Genomic DNA, 20,950 nt, shown 5'->3' with positions numbered 1-20,950 from the left:
CTGATGATCTCACTAGCTGCACAACATAGATGGAAGATCTATCAACTCGATGTGAAGTCAGCATTTCTGAATGGCTTCCTAGAAGAAGAGATCTATGTTGAACAACCACTTGGATACATTGATGCTGAAAATGAAGGCAAATTATACAAGTTGAAGAAGGCTCTCTATGGTTTGAAGCAAGCTCCGCGTGCTTGGAATACCAGAATTGACAGGTATTTTCAAGATAATGGATTTGAGAAATGTCCATATGAACACGCCATATATGTGAAGAAAGGAGCAGATGGCAGCATCTTATTTGCGTGCCTGTATGTTGATGATTTGATATTCACCGGCAACAACCCTACCATGTTTGAAGACTTCAAACGAAGCATGGTACAGGAGTTTGAGATGACTGATATTGGTTTAATGTCACATTTTCTTGGTTTGGAAGTAACGCAGAAAGAAGAAGGGATTTTTGTATCCCAAAGCGGTTACGCCAAAGATATTCTTGAAAGGTTCAAGATGGAAAGCTGCAATCCGGTATCAACTCCAGTTGAGAATGGAGTGGAATTGAGGAAGAGTAAGGTTGGGAATGTCGATCCAACTTACTTCAAAAGCTTAGTAGGAAGCTTAAGGTACTTGACATGTACCAGACCGGATATACTCTACGGGGTCGGACTCGTCAGCAGATATATGGAGACACCAGACCAGTCTCATTTGAATGCAGCCAAGAGAATTCTTCGCTACATCAAAGGCACAATGAATGAAGGTATGTTTTATACCTCAAGTAAAGACTTTAATCTTGTAGGCTACTCGGATAGTGATTGGGGTAGAGATCTGGATGAAAGGAAAAGCACAACAGGGTTTGTCTTTTTCATGGGAGACACATCTTTCACATGGTCATCCAAGAAGCAATCGATTGTCACATTATCAAGCTGTGAAGCTGAATATGTTGCTGCTAACTCAGCCGTATGCCATTCAATATGGTTAAGGAATATGCTGAAGTTTTTGGGATTTCCTCAAGAAAATCCTACGGAGATTTATATAGACAATCGATCAGCAATCGCATTGGCAAAGAACCCAGTGTATCATGAGAGGAGCAAACACATTGATACATGTCATCACTTTATTCGGGAACATGTGAAGAATGAAGAAGTCCAACTAATATCTTGCAACACAAATGATCAAGTTGCAGACATCTTCACAAAGCCTTTGAAGAGAGAAGTATTTATCCGATTAAAGTTCATGCTTGGCATTACATCCCTCGATTGAGTTTAAAGGGGAGATTTGTTGAATATTAAACTCAATCTAGATGGTCAAGGAAGGCAACCACCAGCTGCCACCGACCAGCCGCCACCGACCAGCCACCAGCCGCAGCCGCCAGCCGCCTTCACACCACCGTCCACAGCCGCCTTCACATTTGGAAAGGTTGAATTATCTTGTTTTGAATTCATGTATAAATAGCAAGCTGAGCTTATGCTATTATGTGTGGGAGAGTAGAGAGAATAGAGAGAAACACTAGAGAGAAAGAGAGGGTGTGTATTGTTAAGCTTGTTGTATTTATTTTTGCTCCTGTAAGCTTGTGTTCATGAAATAAAACTTTGTGTTTTATCCCCTCTGAGTGTTTCAAAGCCACCACCAGTGGTTCCTCCCACCAACATTCCCATCTGTTATCTCTATTTCTGCTTCATGTAAGCACAGGGTGCTTTTTTTGCATTAAATATGGCAGAAAAACTGCCGGATGATTCCTCGATGTTGAAAGAATAAAATCTAAAAGGAAATAAATTAAAATTAAAAAAAAACATCACTGTGTTAGCACACTTTCTATAATAAAACGCTGGAGAGACGTTACCTTGTTCTTCGTCTTCGGTTTCTTATTACTACTGGCGATCGGGTTTTCTTATTGTTGTTGTCTCCGGTATTTTGTTTAGGAGTCATCAGATGGGGGGGGAGGAAATACTAAGTTTATTTAAAGAAGAGGCGGGCTTTTAAAACGCAGAAACAAACAGGCCTTAGAACGACAGTTTACTGTTTTTTTGAACACTTGTAACCTCATCTAATTAAGACAAGCAGTACACGAATTTGGCACTATCTTGTTGCAGACCGGCAAAGCATTCAAGTTCTTACGCATGCGGCCAAGGTACAGATTCATTCAAAAAGGGTATCATAAAAGATGTTTTTCACATGTCAGCACAAATGGCTATATTATTTTTCATACTAGTACAGTACAGTTGAGAAAATTATATCATTGGTCACTACATATATAATTAGTTAAAATGTTCTTGATTACCTGTCTTAACGTTTTCAGCTCTCTACTCATCAAAAACATAATTTCAAAACCAACAAGTTATTCATTAGAATAAATTCAACACCATCATTTAAAAAAAATCACTTAATTTCAAAATTAAAATTAATTTATTGTATTCTAAAAGGTTTCTTTCATAAATTCTTTTAAAAAAATAGTATATAAAACTATTTAAATACAAGAAAAAATGCTATAATTATTAAAATTATAATTAAGTTGAAATCCTAATTTAAATAGAAAACAAATTAAAAAACAAAAAAAAAATAAAGAAAAGTTCAAAACAATATCTTCTATGTATGTCTAATTTGGATCTAGCTAGAATGAAAACAACTAGTTAACTCTATATAATAAGGTTTTCAAAATAATCTAATAAAATTTCAGCACTCAACAATTGAATAAAAGTTTATACTGGTTTTATAAAACTGAATATTGAACTTATACATTCAAAATAAAGATCATTGCAGTAATTTTTTATTTAAATATTTTATTTTTATTTTTTTAACACATTTTAAAGTATAATAAATACATTCAAATAATACTTAACAGATATTTTTAAATAATACATTAATTTTTTTTGTAAATTAATTAAATAAAAAATAAGTTCTAACTAATAAATAAATTTCAATTTTTTTTTAATTTTATCATAAATGATATTTTTAGATTAGTTTATGTATAAACCAAGAGTAAATCTCTTGTGTTTCAAATGGCATTTTATTAAAATTTATTTTATTTTATTTTTATTAAAAAATAATTTTTTATGTTTTTTGAATTATTTTAATGTGTTAATATAAAAACTTAAAAAAAATATTTTAATGTATTTTCGAGTTAAAAATATTTTATAATATATAAAAATAAATTTAATAAGTTATTTTAATTGATAGCAAATAGTATTATTGAATTTATTCTAAAAACTTATTTCCATAATTTATCAACTCAATTCTTAACTCAGCTCAGATGATGTTTTAAATTGAAGTAGATTAACTTGTGACATAATCAATCCAATAAAAACAAATCGTTTCAAAATCACATTATTTAATTTTGTTTTATTTTAATTTATATCTAGTTACCCAACGCATAACCTGGATTTACAAATATTAATCGAAATCAAAAGATTAAATTACTTTTGTTTTTCTATGTGCATCATGTTATAACTTTGAATCGAAAATTGAAAGGTTTAAAAGGAATGGGTGCTATATAATGTGATTATGGAGTCATTATCGTTCCATCAATTGTAATAATACCATCTTAAATGTACTTTGTCCCGCTAAGAACATACAGTGAACAATGCCAATAGCAAATTGTGTGGTTATGGTTAGGCCGAACTCAGCCAACTGTGAAGGAAAATAAAGTCCACCAACTTGGTCATTAATTAATTTGTGTTGACTGAGCACAGAGATCTTGTCTAAGCAATTTTTTCGATACTGCTTTGTTTACTGATGTAAACAGACATCCTATGCTACTAGCTGTGTTTTGCATGCTGTCTAAGCTTTTCACCAGGTTTTCTTTTAGCACAGATACGCCTGCATCAACTGCAATATTTTAATGGATAGAATACTGATGAGATCGTACAGCCACCGTAGGGGAAAGAACTTGTAGAGCAAGCTGGTTGGTTCGATTTCAAAATTCAAACCACTCTCATTAATGGTGCTGATCTCTCTGCCTGTCATTTTCTAATGACATTTTCTTTTATACAATGATGAGAATGAATTGATGGAGCATCGAGTGCATGAATAAGAATTTAAGATTAAAAAAATAAAAAAAAATTTAAGATTAGATCAAAAGATCATATGTGGTTAGTTTACCCCATGTTTATGTATATATGACCTAAATGAATTGATAAGACATAAGACATTTAATGCAAAGCCTTGCCCTACTTCCATGGCTAGGAAATTTGTGATGGTGCTGAAGATCATGCACGTGTGACTGTGACGTGCATTTACAATTTGGGTCTTGGCGTGGAAGAGAAAAATTGCCGAAACATGAAGGAATGAACCTCTTTAATTAGTTTCTTGTATGTACTGAAAAATTGCATATCTACTACTAATTATCTGGAGTAAATTATAAATGAATCTCTTTAGGTTTGTAAAATGAATTAAATAGTCCCTTTATTTTTAAGTACTAATTAATTAGTTTTTATTAAAAAATATATCAAAATAATATATTTTTTATTTTTAAAAAAATTATTTTCGATATTAGCGCATCAAAATAATCTAAAAACACCAAAATAGCGAAGACTGGTTCGCTGCAGCCAACATGTTTTGCGGCAGCGAATGCTACTTCGCTGCAGACAACTCAATTTCGGCAGCGAGTCACAAATTTGCTGCAAACAATACAACTTCGACAACGAATACTAATTCACTGCAGGCAACTCAGTTTCAGCAGCGAATCGCAAATTCGCTGTAGGACACACAATTTGGGAGCGAATGCTAATTCGCTGTAGCCAACTCAGTTTCGGCAGGGAATCGCAAATTCGCTGCAAACAACTCAACTTCAACAGCGAATCACAAATTCACTGCAAAACACACGATTCGACAGCAAATGCTACTTCGTCCTAGCCTCCATCCCTCATGTTCCATGCTCTGGCTAGAGGGAGGCATGTAAAAGTTCGATAGTTTTCGTGTCAAAGGTAGTTACAGGATTAACATAATTTTGTTATGGTGGTTATTTTGTAAAATATTTTTTATTTAAAGATATATTAAAATTATTAAATAAATAAATAAATCTTTTTAAAAAATATACCACCACCACCACAAATACAAACACCGCACTTCCCGTGTCTCCATCTCTGGCAATCAAAACAAGTCTATTTTATATCTCGTATCGAGGCTGCATAGTCCAAATACAGTAAACAAAGCAAAGCAGTATCGAAAAGATCACACCTTGCTTAGACAAGACCTCTTCACCTTGTATAGCAAGTGGAATCTACGTAAAGCAAAAAACGAAGCGAAGAACAATCACCATAATCAACATTAGTTTCTCTACGTGGATCCCACTTTCTATACAAGGTGTGATCTTTTCGATACTGCTTTGCTGATCACAGCTGCATTCCATCACGAACTGCATATATTCTTCTCTTCAAAAACTATCTCAGCTACCCTTTTTAACTTTATCAAGCTAATGGTTGCTTGTGTGTGACTTTCGTCTGCAAAACCACTGGCCATATAGGCTCAGCTCCTCTGATGGTTACCTGAAAATTCTGCTTCCCAATTAATACCATGCTATTATTTGTTTTTATTTCTGCTGCAGGAAAAAATATTCTTGTAAATAATTTAATTTTTTTTTGTTAAAAAAATAAATTTTAAAAATTAAAAAATATATCATTTTAATATATTTTTAAATAAATTTTTTTTAAAGAATAGCCGTTATGACCCAGGAAAATAGCGTGTGCGCGGTGGACATCGTCGGCAGATTAAAGGTTTGTTTGGCAGTGTGGTTACAGTTGCTTTTTAAATAGCTTTTCGTGCCAAAATTCATGCTAATGATGTTTTTTTATTTTTTAAAAATCATTTTTGACATTAGCACATCAAAATGATTTGAAAACATTAAAAACATATTAATTTGAAGTTAATAAAAAAATAAAAAAAATTTAAATTTTATCAAAAATACTTTTAAAATAAAATGCAGAAACAAACAGGTCATAACCCCATTAGCTCATTTATTATATGCTGCTGTCTCGCTTTGTTCGTCCCTTTCGATCATGGGATATGCAAGAAGTTCATTGGAGATTCCACATAAAGCAGTCCTACCGGTTGTAATTATTTCATTCTGGCATATTTTTTAATGGTTAAAAATCATTTTTATACGTGACCAACAAGTAAGTCCTTTTTTTCTGTAAAACAAAATTTATATTAATTAAATCATTTTTAAAGCGGATATGTGATACAACAGAGGCAGTGTACAAATTTTCCTTCATTTTCTGGGGGCACGGACTACATGCATCAAATGCCCAGGGGGTAAAAATTCATAGACCTATGGAATGCAAAGAAGTTTTCTCTGGGTCCGGAAAATGTAATCCCATGCTATTTGAATGGAAGCAGTTATATCTGGGTGTTTATTTTTACGTTACAATATATTTTATAAAATTATTTTTTGTATGAAATAAATTAAATTTATATTTTTTTAATTATCTTTTCATGTTTTTAATGTATTAACATTAAAAATTAAAATAAATATATAAAATACACACTAGCCCTCTTCAAATAGAAAACAATACAATGCAAGACAGAATATTTTTAAAACATTAAGATAGTAACAATATATTTTTTAAAAAATATTCAAACACGACACTTTAGATTAACCCAACTTTACCAAAATTAACATGTAAAACCCGCATTCTAGGATACGAGATCATAATAGCCCCTTGAAACATAAATTAAACCAAATTAAAAAGCTATGTTCTAATCAACCAAACATTAGAGGATAAAAATAAAAACAACATTTAAAAAAAAAGACCAAAAAAGAAGTGATATCTAGGCAATTAATCTAACTTAATTCTACATTGATTTTAGTTATTGGTCCTGATTTCTTCTGTGTCTTCCTGAAACAGGGAGAATTTGTTTGAGGAGATGTTGTAGGAACCTGATGAGATAGCAATGAAGAGAAAGCAGACACGAGAACAACTTAGAGTTCTCCAACAGGCATTGAGGGTAGGCTTTTCATGACTCTCCAATTAGCAAAGACCATATACCTTCACACTGTCCTCAAGTTCTATCATGGTTCTCTAGAAGTATTAATTTTCCTTAAGCTCTTTGGTGTTGAAATTACACTTGCAGTTCTTTCTCTCACTATGTTTTTTTTCATTGCTGAACTTGGAATATATATATTGTTGATCATGTGAATTCATACTGTCATTTAATGTTTTCTTTATGTATAAATATACCTCTTCAAGTGACTTTATAGTGGAAAAATAAAGCTAATTGGATAGGTCGATCCAAATATATATAATCATATAAAGAATATAAATGTATCAATAAATATTCCAATATTTATTTTGAGGTGCACCTGTGATCATGTGGTCACGTAATTCACATGCAAGAAAGATAAATCCCAGAAAACTAAAAAATCAAGTTTGATAAGAGTATAATATAGATATTACCTGAATCAAAATACCAAAACTATTGGAATGAATCTCCTCCTAACGATTAACAAATCGAGAACAAGAAGAATCGGGAACAAGAAAAAGAGAGAATGCTACAAAGTCAATTATATTTTGATAAGTTCAATTGTTTTTTGTTTAAACAAAAAGAAAAATATGTTGCTCTAAGTGTCATAATTTAATTTTAGGTTTCCTCTAAAATTATCCCTTTTCTTTTAAAATTGAAAAACATAATAATCAAAAAGCAATCTAAAAATAATAATAATAAATGAAAAAAAGTCACAACTAGATAAAAATAGGTCGAGAAGGGTTTCAAATGCATGAACTAAACTAGAGTTTTGGACAAAAACTGGGAGCTCAATTGTACCTTATTGTACACAATACTAAAAAGATACTGCAAATTCAATATCAAATTAAATGATTATTGGATGAATTTTTATAAAAATTAACTATGACGACTTCATAAGACTTTTAATAGGCCAATTTGATTTAATTATAAGCCTGGTTAAAGGTTTAATTAAGTTTAAAAATTAATTTGGGTCAAATTAAAAGTTTCAATTAAGTGTAAGAGCTTAATTAGATTTTTAATGGGTCATTATTTTTATTAAGGACTTAATTGGTGAAAAATTAAGTTTAGAAGCCTAATTTGGACTTGATTGAGAAGATTAAAATTTTAGAGGATCAAATTTAATTTTTCCAAACTCAATTAGGTGAAATCAATGATAAAATTGCAAAAACAAAAACAAAAAATAAAATAAAATAAAATTTGAGGGTTAATTAATCGTTAAATTAAAAAAAATTGAGATCAAGGACCTCTTTGCAAAAGGTGTGTAAAACAAGGGTAGAATTGAGGAAATTAGAAATCTGAAGGTTAATTAAGGATGAAATTAAAAATACTCAATATAATAGACCAAGTTGAAAAACGCATTTAAATCAGGGGTGTTGGAAACTTTGCAGGGGTGAAATTGAATTGATTCTTGAAATCAGAATTCAATTGAGGATCTAATTGAATAAATTAAAAGATTAGGGGTTGAAATTAAAAAAAAAAGATTAATGATTTAATTCAATCCAAAACACCCGGTGTGTTTTGGCTATATTTTGACCAAAATGACATCTTTTTGTTTTAAACGACATCATTTTGATCAACGCTAAGTCAAAAACAAATATCTATATATATATATATAGGCTAGATAATGTGTTGTCTGGTTACTGTTCATTGTCTTCTTCTCAAATAGGCAGGAACAACTTGCGTGGAGAGTGGGTTTGGGCGTTATATTTTCTCTTCAGTTTGATTTTAATGACAAAAAACGCTTGCTCTCCCTGCTTATCTAATAAAGAAGGATTCTGCCAGCCTTGTTTTAGTCCTATCACTACTCTAATATGTTTGCAAGGATGGTCTAAAAATATATGCAGAACCAACCTTTTCAATAGAGGTTTTAGGTCTTGGTTTTGCATCAATGATTTAGGAGGTTTGAAAAGGATGAATGACTATAATGCATCTCTACGTTGTGCCACTCACCTCCTATAAATACCATCTCCATAATAGCCAAAAAAAGAAAAAAAAGAGAAGAAAACCAAAAGGAAAGAAAAAAAAGGAAAAAAAAGAAAAAAAAGAAAAAGAAAAGGAAAAAGTAAAAGAAAAAAACACCCTTATATGGTGAGACACAATGGTTCAACCTAAGAACCAAAGCCACTAGCCTTCCCCAATTCCAACCAAAAGCAACCACCACCTTTACCCTATCATTGCAGCTAACTCCATTGTTTCTCTATTACTCTAGCAGTAGCTCAACGACTTCTCCTTCAACCTCTAGCTATTCCTTCACATCTAAATCACCATCATCCATGAACAGTTGAGCCATTAGCCAGTGACCAACATCATCTCATCCATCCATGTAACTTTCCTTCTCTTTTTTTTTTAATTCCTATTGAAACAATTCATGTTCTGCAGAAGCTAATAATTTGGTCACTAGGATAGACTAGTGATGAAGTTGTATGGGCTGGACTTAAGCTTAGCCCGTATGGCTAGACTGAGTCTAGCCCGCATCATAAAAGGGGCTTATTAGGCTATTTGTTGGCTCAACAAATCGGGTTAGGGCTTGGACCTCGGGTCCAATAGGCCTAACCCATGTAGTTGGGCCAAGCCTAACCCAGATTTAACGGCATGTTTAGCTCGCTTTATTTTTCCTTAAGAAATAAGACCTTGTTTGGATCCTTAAAGTTTATTTGTCAAACATTGTTTTAAGATATACTAAAGACGTGTTTGACAAATATTCCTTAAGCTTTTTTCCTTTAGTTTTAATTTGTCTTTATTTGTGTGTACAATTTCTATATTTCAAAACACACACACACACACACACACACACACACACATAGAGAGCATAATTTAATATTAGGTTGTAAACTTACACTATAAGATATGAACCCAATATTAAACATACCTGCTTTTTCTCTGATTTTTTTAAAAAGAAAAAAAATCTAAAAATTGTCCATTTCAAAAAAATAAAAAATGTTTTTTTCGCTCATACGATCAAATTTTAAAAGTTTTTATGCATATTTTTTTTAAAATAAAATTATATTTTTATCATGTTTAAAAAAAATACAAAATGGACTCATGTACCCAAATAAATTCCTAGAAAAAAGTTCTTCATAATTTATGTATTACAGTGAAAAATACTTATAATTAAAATTGGTGAACATTTAGAATAACTCTGAGAATTTTCTGATCAACTCTAATATTTCAAACACTAGTCTTACTTGTAGGTCCAACATTCTATACCAGGATTTTTAACCATTAATTCTTATGAATTAAAAAAAATATGGTTTATTGAAATATCGGTCAAATTCTCATGAATTTAATAAACTGATTATTAAATCTTAAAATGCATGCAAGAACATATTTTGAATTTTTGTATGGAAATACTAAACAATATGATTTTCTTTGTAATTTTGAGAAACTTGATTGTATGCATACCAATAAAAAGTGAGAAAATTTCTAGAGAAATTTTTGGAATTTCTTAAAATTTCAGCGAAAAACAGATTATTTTGATATCTTACAGTATAAGTTCAAAACTCTGATATTGTGAAAACCCGCTAAATTATAATTTGAGTAAAATAAATAAAGTACCAAATAGATTAAATAAAAGGATTCCAAGTATTGTAATTGGATACAATAGAAAAAATATAAGGTGTTAAGGTGAGAATTAAGTAAAAAGAAGAGTTGAGTGGCAAAAATAAAAATGAGAAGAAATGAGGGCCAATGTGTAAATAAGTAAAAGTTAGACTATAAATGCTCCATTTCTTTCTCTTTTAGCCGTGAGCTTCAAACAAAGAGAGGGGGAAGAATTGTGTGATCTTTTCTACTTAAATGCTCATTGATTTCACTAATAAAAGTGAGTAATTAGAGTGAGTAACTTAATTAAACATAAAGAGGGGGTTGATTTTAAGGTGGTGAATGCATTGAAGGAAGGATTTCAAGCTAGGGTTTGAAGAGGGAGAAGAAGAAAACTTGATTTTTCTTGCATTATTTTCTTAAATCCTTATCAAAGTGAGGTAAATAACATGCTCCAAATGATTAATTCCTTTAATTTTATGTTTGATGAAGAATTATGCAAAATTATGATTATGTGAAATTGTGGATTTATGTTATAATTTATAGGAATGATGCAAATTATGTTTGAATCATATTAGAAAGCATGAATTATGATTGGATAAGTGTTTAATTTTTAAGTATAAGGAACAAAAATTATTTTTCCTCATTTTAATTGAATATTTGGCCAAAAGAGGAATAATTTGGGGGAATTGAGGTTAAATACAATTGTTTGGAAAATATGGGAAGATGAAGGTTTATAAGTGTTGTTATATGAATGAAGTAAGAATTTTTCAAAGAAAAAAAAGAAAAAAAAAATCTTCACTTCCTTCCCTAGGTTGTTTTTGGCTAAATAGAGAAGAAAAATTAGAGAATGAAGTTAAATGATATTATTGAGGAGTTTTTGGCTTAATGAAGAAGAAAAATTAGAGAATGGAGTTTCAATAATATTATTGAGGAATCTTACCAAATTGAAGACAATTGATGTTGATAGATTAAATTGTATAGGGACTTTTGTGAGAAAAAAAAATATAATAAGTAAATGTTTCATAAAGGAGGGTTTTGTCCTCCTTGAATTAAAAGTCAATTAAACTTAATTAAGGGTGTTGGGTTTAATCAAAGAATATGTAATGGGTATTAGAATTTTTACCGGTTCGAATGAATGAACAATGATGAAATAATTTTTGTTGGTACAGAGGAGGCCGCAGGACCTAATCAGCAACAAGGGACATCTTCACGCGCACAGACACCAGGTAGGTGTTCGACACCTTGGAGTAATTAATTAGTTTATATTTATTATTATTATTATTATTATTATTGTAGAATGAATTTTTATAGATTGAAAATTATTTCCTGGTTATTGGAAATAATGCCATGGTGAATGGGTAATTATTGGAAATAATATTCGGTTGAATGGACAAGCCTTGAAGATCATTTCCTGATTACTGGAATTTATGCCTGATTGCATGGCCATGTTAAGAAAATTAATTTACAAATTAATGGGATAGTCACTTGATATAAAATAGATTAATTGTAAAACTTTGAAGTTAAATATGCTGGTTTGTGGGAGACACTCTTGATATTTTTATTTTAGTAGTTGTATCCCTATGTCTAGAAGAGAATTTATGAAATTAGAAACTTCGAAAGAAAATAAGATAATTTATTCTATGATATGAAAGTCACTTTAATGTATATGAATAATTAGTCCTTAATCAATTACTTATTAAATGTGCAATTGTTTTAATTATGTTTTATGCGATAATGTTTTTAGGTACATCGCACCCCCGATCTGGAAAGTAGATGCTTGGATAAATAATTTTGTTATGTGATTAATGTAATTGGAAGAACTAATATTTTGTTGTAATATACTTCCATATCTAAAAATGTAATGTTTGACTTATTATCTTATGTATGATGTAATTTATAATGTTATTATTATTATTAAGTTGAATTATGGTTGGTTGTGTATATATTTGAGCACTAATACTAATAAAATAAAATAAAAAGAAAAGATGCATGTTAAGAACTTATTAGTTTTATTATAGTGTTTTATAGAAAATAGAATTGAGATATTGAAATATGCTTGAGTTTTTTTTAGTCCAAATAATGGGATGAATATTGTGATTGATGTTACAGGTTGAGAAATGATTGAGTCGATAACTTGGTATCTAAATAATACAAAGGAAACTCTACCGAAATTTCAAGAAATTTTTTTTTTTTTATATATATATATAATTTGTAGCTACGAATATAAATCACATATTTTGAGTTTATAATTTGAGATTGTTACAGTTGGTATCAGAGCCCTGGCTTGGATCCAGGAATGGAAAAAAAAAAGAGGGTTTAATAAATTTTTGACTTGTACCAGGATGGTTCGCACAAGGAAGGGTACAATGATTGGAGAAGGGTTTGAGGAGAGACAAAGAGAGGATCTATTGGAGGATATTGCCTCTCATATGCCTCTAGAGCCTCAGCAGTCAAGACTGGGAGAGTCGACTGGACTTATTCGTGACACTGACTTGAGACAGACCGAGGGGTTACAACTCGAGGGTTCAGACCAGCAGAGACAGGAAGTCGTGCCGCCAGCTACGACTCCAGCACCTGCAACGGTCCCTACACTACATGTCGACCCTTTGTTCATAGCTCAGATAGTGAGAGCAGTGATTGAGGCAATGCCTGGTGCCTCGGCCCCGACAATCCCAGTAGCTCCGGTAGTACAAGCAGCTCCAGCAGCTACGACAAAAGCTGATAATGTGGTCATATTAGTGCGGATTGTAAAAAGCATGAGAGAACTTGGGTGTGAGTCCTTTTTAGGTGAACCAGATGCTGAGATAGCAGGAAGATGGCTTCACACAATTGAGGATACTCTGGATCAGATGCAGGTAACAGAGGGCTTGCGAGTGAACTGTGCTGCTCATTTGCTTTCTGATAGGGCACGGTCCTGGTGGGATACAGTGAGATCGAGGAGACCCGCAGGATCCTGGACTTGGGCTGAGTTTAAAATGCAGTTTGAACATCAGTTTTACTCCTCCTATCATCGGAAAATTAAGGAACAGGAGTTTCTAGCCCTAAGGCAAGGAGACATGTCAGTACTTGATTATGAGAGGAGGTTTCATGACCTCTCCATGTTTGCCTCGCATTATGTCCCTGGTGAGCAACATAGGGTGGAAAGGTTGAGGGATGGATGTTGTAACCCATTTTTGGGTCCCCACAATATATATATAAAAAATATATATATAGCCAAAGGAGGTTAAAAAAATAACAGGAGGCAGAAGCGCTCAGAAAATGGTCGGAAAATTGGTCAATGAGGTTAAAAATACAAAGATTGGATTTTTTGACAGTATATTCTTGAAGGAGGAGAGCCCTGTTGGAAGAGAAAATTTAATTTGAAGAGAAAAGGCCAAAATTGGATATTTATGGACTCAATTGGATTTTATTGAAGGTTTAATTGAATTTATAGAGGTTTTGATTGCAAGGAAAATTGATTTTTAAGTCAATTTAGGCCTTAATTGGAAGAAATTTAAGTTCTGGGGCCAAAATATATATTTTAGGAATTTATTAGGTCAAATCAGGGGCTTAATTGCATAAATATTGAAGTTTAAGGGCCAATTGGGGACTTAATTGAGAAAATTCGAAACCAGGGACCAAATTGGAAGAGGCGCGTAAATGGAGGGGCTGCAATTATTCGGTTCAGGGGCCTAATTGAAGAAATTAAAAGTTTATTAATCAATTGAGGGCTCAATTGCATAAATCAGAGGCCAAGGACTAAAGTGAAAAACGCGGCCAACAAGAGGGACAGAGATCGAAATTGGCAGGGACACAATTGAAATAAACAAAAGATAATTGAGGGCTGCCTTACAAATTGACGCGTTTTGGCATTTTGCAGGACTTAAATGAAACGGCGCGTTTTGCCTAAAACGACGCCGTTTAATGTAAAGGAAAAAAAAAAGATCGGAACGGTGTCGTTTTGAACGACACTGTTCCTCTTTCTTCTTCCCCTGGACGTGCAGCAGGGGAAGAAAGAAAAATGGTTGGTTTTTTCTTCTTCAAGTGTGCTACCTCTCTCTGGACAGCATGCCTTGCCAGAAAACTGAAGGAGCCGCTCCTCGCCAGCCACGCCCACTGGCCGACCACCCGCCGCGCGCCTACCAGAAAAATGGGGAAGCCGTACCTCTACAGCTGCACCCAAATGGCCGACCAACCGCCGCAGCCCCTGCTCCCCATGTGCAACCATAAAAAGCCCCGCCCCTTGCCCCTATAAAGAGGAGAAGAACGCTTCAAAAAAAGGAGGAGGAAGAAGACCTGAAAGAGAGAGAACGGAGAGAAAGGGAAGAAAAAAAAAGAACCTAGGAGAGAAAGGAAAAGCTAAAGAGAAAGGAGAACAAATCCAAAAAGGAGAGGAACCGAAATATAAGAAGGGAAAGCTAGAAACAGAGAGAAAAAACTTGAAAAAAAAAGAACAGTAACACCGCCGTTCGGTTGAGACAGCAGCGCCGCTGCTTAGAGCCGCCGTCCGTGAGCTAGCACCGCCTCCAGCAGCAGTAGCACCACAGCCTCCTCCGCGCCAGGTAAACTTTCCTTCCCCCTCATTTTATTTTCGTGACCTGCGTTTCCTTTTGCATGCAGAACATTCGTTCTGCATGCAGGAGGATGGGGGGAAAATAATCCCCCCTGTTGGTTTCTTGTGCTGGGCCAGACTTGTTCTGGCCCAGCTAGTCTTGTTGATGGGCCAGGCTGATCCTGGCCCAGCCCTGCCTTCTGGGCCGATTCTGGCCCAGAAGAGAAACACCAGATTCTTGTTGGGCTGAGATTGGCCCAACACATTTTGGGGCTGAGTCCGGCCCAGGTCGTTGGGCCGGCCCAGCCCAGCCCAATTTATATATTATATATTATGTATATTATATTGTGTTTTGTATTATTTATATATAGATATATATATATAAAAATTTTGTAAATTCTTCAAAAATTATTTCAAAAAATGTGATTTTATGTAATTTTATTACTGTATTTTGATCAATATCGGTTTGTATTTTTATATTGTAAAGATACAAATCTGGTATTAAAATACCCGGTTTTAGTCAAGTCTTCAAAAAAAAAAAAAAGTTTTGTTTTCATGCATACGGCCTAGTCTCTCCAATATATATATATAAATATTATAACATTATATTTTCACACAACAAAGGAAATTTCAAAAACAATATATGTATTAGCATGTATTTTGGCTTTAATAACCAGTTTATTCAAGCCATGAGAACTAGGCCAATATTTCAAAAATTCTAAAAAAATATTTTTGTCTTCTTTTAGTACATGGAATTATGAATTTATACGTAAAACGTATTCTCGATATTAAAAATATGGTTTTTTTTTACATGGACATTAGAACGGTTAGGTTTCACCCGATAAGATAAGGACCTCCTTATTGAGGAGGACTTTTCTTGAACCATAGACGGACCAACAACTAGGAAACACAACGAGACCTTGAATTTTATCAGACAAATAAACAATGCAGCTTACCTTAGGTAGGGCGTATTTGGGGTGCTAATACCTTCCCTTTACGCAACAAGTCCCCGTACCCAATCTCTGAGACCAGTTAGGGTTCCTAGTGACCAAAATACTAGGTGGCGACTCCCGTTCCATTTTCTACCAACAAAAGACAATATTTTCTTGTCTCCCCATATTTGCCAGATAGATACCATACACACTTTCTAGATTTTAAAGTGGAATACTCGCCGCGACGCCATGCACCTGCGACAATGGATTGCGGCAAGAGTTGAGACAAGGGTTGATTGCATTTAAGTTCGAGACCACTAGAGATCTTGTTGAAGCAGCAGAGGCCTTGGAAGCTTGTATGAAAGAGGGCCAACAAGGCCAACATGGTTTAGGTAAACGAAAGGATACAGAGTACACCCATAACAGACCTCCTTTCTCAAAAAAGGGGAAAGGACAGTACAACCAGTTTAAAAAGGTGGGAGGTACATCAGTTACATCAATTCAGACTACTGAGGTGGGGTCGACAGGAGGACAACCTAATCTTAAGGGTAATTTTTCTAGAGGAGTGTCAGAGCAGAGAACGATCACTTATCCCTTGTGTGTTCACTGTGGGCAAAGACATCCAGGGGACTGTTCTGCAACACCAGGATGGTGTTATATATGCCGAGGGGAGCATATGTGGAGGGACTGCCCGCACTTAGGCCGAGGCTGTTATTATTGCGGGGGTCAAGGGCACTTCCGAAAAGATTGCCCCCGTAGGACTGAAATCACCCGAAATCAGCAGCAAGCTCAGAGTCAGCAGCAGTCCGCTACCGTGAATAGACCAGCCAGACAGGTTTTGTCAGGGGCCAGCGGCAGTAGGAGCCGAACTCATGCCCAGGGTGACAGAATACGGGGGGGCCGAATCCAAGGCAGAGTATACTACATGACCCATGAGGAGACCATGGCCGCTTCTGACGTAGTGGCAGGTACATTACAGTTAAATTCTCTGTCAGTTCATGTATTGTTTGATTCGGGTGCCACACACTCATTTGTTGCAAATAAACTTGTGGGGGGATTAGGGAAAAATCCTTGTAGAATAGAAAATGGGTTTATTATAAGCACTCCATTAAGTGAAACTGTGAATGTTGATCAGATGTATAAGGGGGTCCAGATTAATATAGGTGGTTTTGAATTAAAAGTAGATTTATTACCACTAGAATTGCATGATTTTGATGTCATCTTGGGAATGGACTGGCTAAGTATGAATAAAGCTCAAATGGACTGTTTCACAAAAACAGTAACTCTTCAAGGGCCCGATGGTAAGAAGATAGTGTTTAGGGGGGAGAGAAATGTCATCCCAAACTGTATTATCTCAACTATGGCCGCTAGAAAAATGATAAAAAAGGGGTGTGAGGCTTACCTTGCCTATGTCTTAGAGACCAAAATGGGAGATATTCAAGTGTCAAATATTCCAATAGTAAGGGAATTTCCTGATGTATTTCTGGATGAACTGCCGGGAGTCCCCCAGGAAAGAGAAGTGGAGGTCACTATTGATGTACTGCCTGGTACGTCTCCGATAGCCCAATCACCGTATAGGATGGCGCCAGCCGAGTTGGCCGAACTGAAGATCCAACTACAGGAATTACTAAATAAAGGGTTTATTCGTCCGAGTAATTCACCCTGGGGAGCTCCTGTGCTATTTGTGAAGAAAAAGGACAGGACCCTTCGGCTTTGTATAGATTATAGGCAGTTGAACAGAGTAACAATAAAGAACAAATATCCGCTCCCGCGGATAGATGATTTGTTTGATCAGCTAAAGGGGGCAAGAGTGTTTTCGAAAATAGATCTGAGGTTGGGATACTATCAGTTGAGGATTAACGAACTAGATGTAGCAAAGACCGCATTCAGAACTCGGTATAGACATTACGAGTTCTTAGTAATGCCGTTTGGGCTAACAAATGCACCGGTTGTGTTCATGGATTTGATGAACAGGGTCTTCCGACCATACTTAGACAAGTTTGTGGTGGTATTTATAGACGACATTTTAGTTTATTCAAAGTCATATTTGGAGCATAAACAACATCTGAGGCAGGTATTGATGGCCTTAAGGGAGCATCGACTATATGCCAAACTTAGCAAGTGTGAATTCTGGCTAAAAGAAGTGATTTTTCTAAGACATATTATATCGGTTGAAGGAATATCAGTGGATCTTAGAAAAGTTGAAGCAGTATTGAAATGGGAAAGACCTACCAATATCACTGAAATCCGTAGTTTCCTTGGATTAGCAGGGTACTATCGAAGATTTATTGAGGGATTTTCTACCATAGCTATTCCCATGACTCGGTTGACTCGAAAAGAGACAAAGTGAGAGTGGACTCAGGAATGCGAAGAAAGCTTCCAAGAACTGAAAAAAAGACTCACTACTGCACCGGTGTTAACACTTCCATCAGGAACTGAAGGATTAGTGGTCTATAGTCATGCATCGAAGAAGGGACTAGGGTGTGTATTGATGCAACACGGTAAAGTAATTGTGTATGCCTCAAGACAGTTAAAGGCTCACGAGATAAATTACCCGGTGCATGATTTAGAATTAGCAGCTGTGGTGTTTGCCTTAAGAGTATGGAGGCACTATTTATATGGGTCTCGGGTTCAGATATTCACGGATCATAAGAGTTTGAGGTATTTAATGATGCAGAAGGAATTGAATATGCGGCAAAGATGCTGGGTGGAATTGATAAAAGATTATGATTGTGTAATCGATTATCATCCAGGGAGAGCAAATGTAGTCGCAGATGCTCTTAGTCGCAAGGTCAAGACAGTCGATGCTCAGTGGGAAGATTGGGATGAAAAAGAATTGCTAGCATTAAGAAAGATTAATGCTAAAGTAGAGGCGGGACCAGATGAGTCATTAGTGGCCCAATTAAGAGTAAGGTCAACACTCCGAGACAGGGAACTAGAGGCTCAGCAAGGAGATCTGGAAGTTCGTAAGATAAGGGAAAAAGTGAGGTCAAGAATTGAGACGTCATTTCAAATTCAGAAAGATGGAATGGTAGTCCTTGGAAGACGAATGTACTTACCAGATGATCAACCGCTGAAAAGGGAAGTTTTATAGGAGGCCCACGAGTCTAGATTTGCAACACACCCTGGAAGTACTAAAATGTACCGAGATTTAAAAGATTTTTATTGGTGGCCGAATATAAAGAAAGAAGTGGCTAAATATGTGGCAAAGTGTGGGATTTGCCAATAAGTAAAGGTGGAACACCAAAAACCAGCTGGGTTTTTACAACCATTATTGATACCTGAGTGGAAGTGGGAAAATATCACGATGGACTTTGTATCTGGATTACCGAGAGGAAAAAAAGGAAGCGATGCTATTTGGGTCATTGTGGACCGATTGACTAAATCTGCACTCTTTTTGGCAATGAAAATGACAGACTCAGTGGAGAAATTGGCAAAATTGTATGTGGATGAAGTTGTAAGGTTACATGGTGTGCCAGTGTCAATAGTTTCAGATCGAGATCCAAGGTTTACCTCTTGATTATGGCCAAGTGTTCAACAGGCTCTCGGAACGAAGTTGAATTTAAGCACAACTTTTCATCCTCAGACTGATGGTCAATCTGAGAGGACTATTTAAATATTAGAGGATTTACTAAGAGCCTGTATATTGGAGTTTGGAGGAAATTGGGAAAATCATCTACCGTTAGTAGAATTCACTTACAACAACAGTTACCAGGCTACAATAGGAATGGCTCCCTATGAAGCCTTATACGGTAGAAGATGCCGGACGCCAGTATGCTGGGAAGAAGTAGGGGATAGACAGCTAATTGGACCGGAGCTGGTACAGATTACCTCTGAGAAGATAAGGATCATAAAGAATAGAATGAAAGCGGCTCAGGATAGGCAGAAGAGTTATGCGGATAATAGGAGAAGACCTCTAGAGTTTGAAATTGGTGACAAAGTATTTTTGAAAGTCGCCCCGTGGAAACATGTGTTAAGATTTGGCTTGAAAGGGAAATTGGCGCCGAGGTATGTTGGGCCTTTTGAGGTCACCAAAAGGATTGGGCCCGTGGCTTATAGATTGGCTCTACCTCCACATTTGGCCAAAATCCATGATGTGTTTCATGTCTCTCTGTTAAGAAAGGCTGAAGTGGATCCATCTCGGGTCTTGCCTCAAATTCCTCTGGAAATTGATGAGAATTTAACATTGGAAATGAAGCCGGTGAAAGTCTTAGATTACAGTGTGAAGGAATTGAGAAATAAGAAGATTCCAATTGTCAAGATATTGTGGAGGAATTCCTAAATCGAGGAGGTGACTTGGGAAAGAGAATCTCAAATGAGACAGAAACACCCTGAATTATTTCTAGATTCAGGTACGAGGTTCAATTTTGAGGACAAAATTTCTTTTTCGGGGAGGAGAATGTGAAAACCCGCTAAATTATAATTTGAGTAAAATAAATAAAGTACCAAATAGATTAAATAAAAGGATTCCAAGTATTGTAATTGGATACAATAGAAAAAATATAAGGTGTTAAGGTGAGAATTAAGTAAAAAGAAGAGTTGAGTGGCAAAAATAAAAATGAGAAGAAATGAGGGCCAATGTGTAAATAAGTAAAAGTTAGACTATAAATGCTCCATTTCTTTCTCTTTTAGCCGTGAGCTTCAAACAAAGAGAGGGGGAAGAATTGTGTGATCTTTTCTACTTAAATGCTCATTTATTTCACTAATTAAAGTGAGTAATTAGAGTGAGTAACTTAATTAAACATAAAGAGGGGGTTGATTTTAAGGTGGTGAATGCATTGAAGGAAGGATTTCAAGCTAGGGTTTGAAAAGGGAGAAGAAGAAAACTTGATTTTTCTTGCATTCTTTTCTTAAATCCTTATCAAAGTGAGGTAAATAACATGCTCCAAATGATTAATTCCTTTAATTTTATGTTTGATGAAGAATTATGCAAAATTATGATTATGTGAAATTGTGGATTTATGTTATAATTTATAGGAATGATGCAAATTATGTT

The 20,950-nt window shown here is 34.8% G+C and overlaps 1 pseudogene; it reads left to right on the top strand.

The window, feature by feature from the left end:
* Window positions 1–12,833: 12,833 nt before the first annotated feature.
* Window positions 12,834–20,359, top strand: LOC133682433 (uncharacterized; annotated as a pseudogene).
* Window positions 20,360–20,950: the final 591 nt, after the last annotated feature.

The sequence above is a fragment of the Populus nigra genome, chromosome 2 (assembly GCF_951802175.1).
Source record: "Populus nigra chromosome 2, ddPopNigr1.1, whole genome shotgun sequence".
Lineage (NCBI taxonomy): Eukaryota > Viridiplantae > Streptophyta > Magnoliopsida > Malpighiales > Salicaceae > Populus > Populus nigra.
The sequence above is the reverse complement of the archived record's forward strand: the minus strand, read 5'-3'. Positions and strand labels throughout refer to the sequence as shown.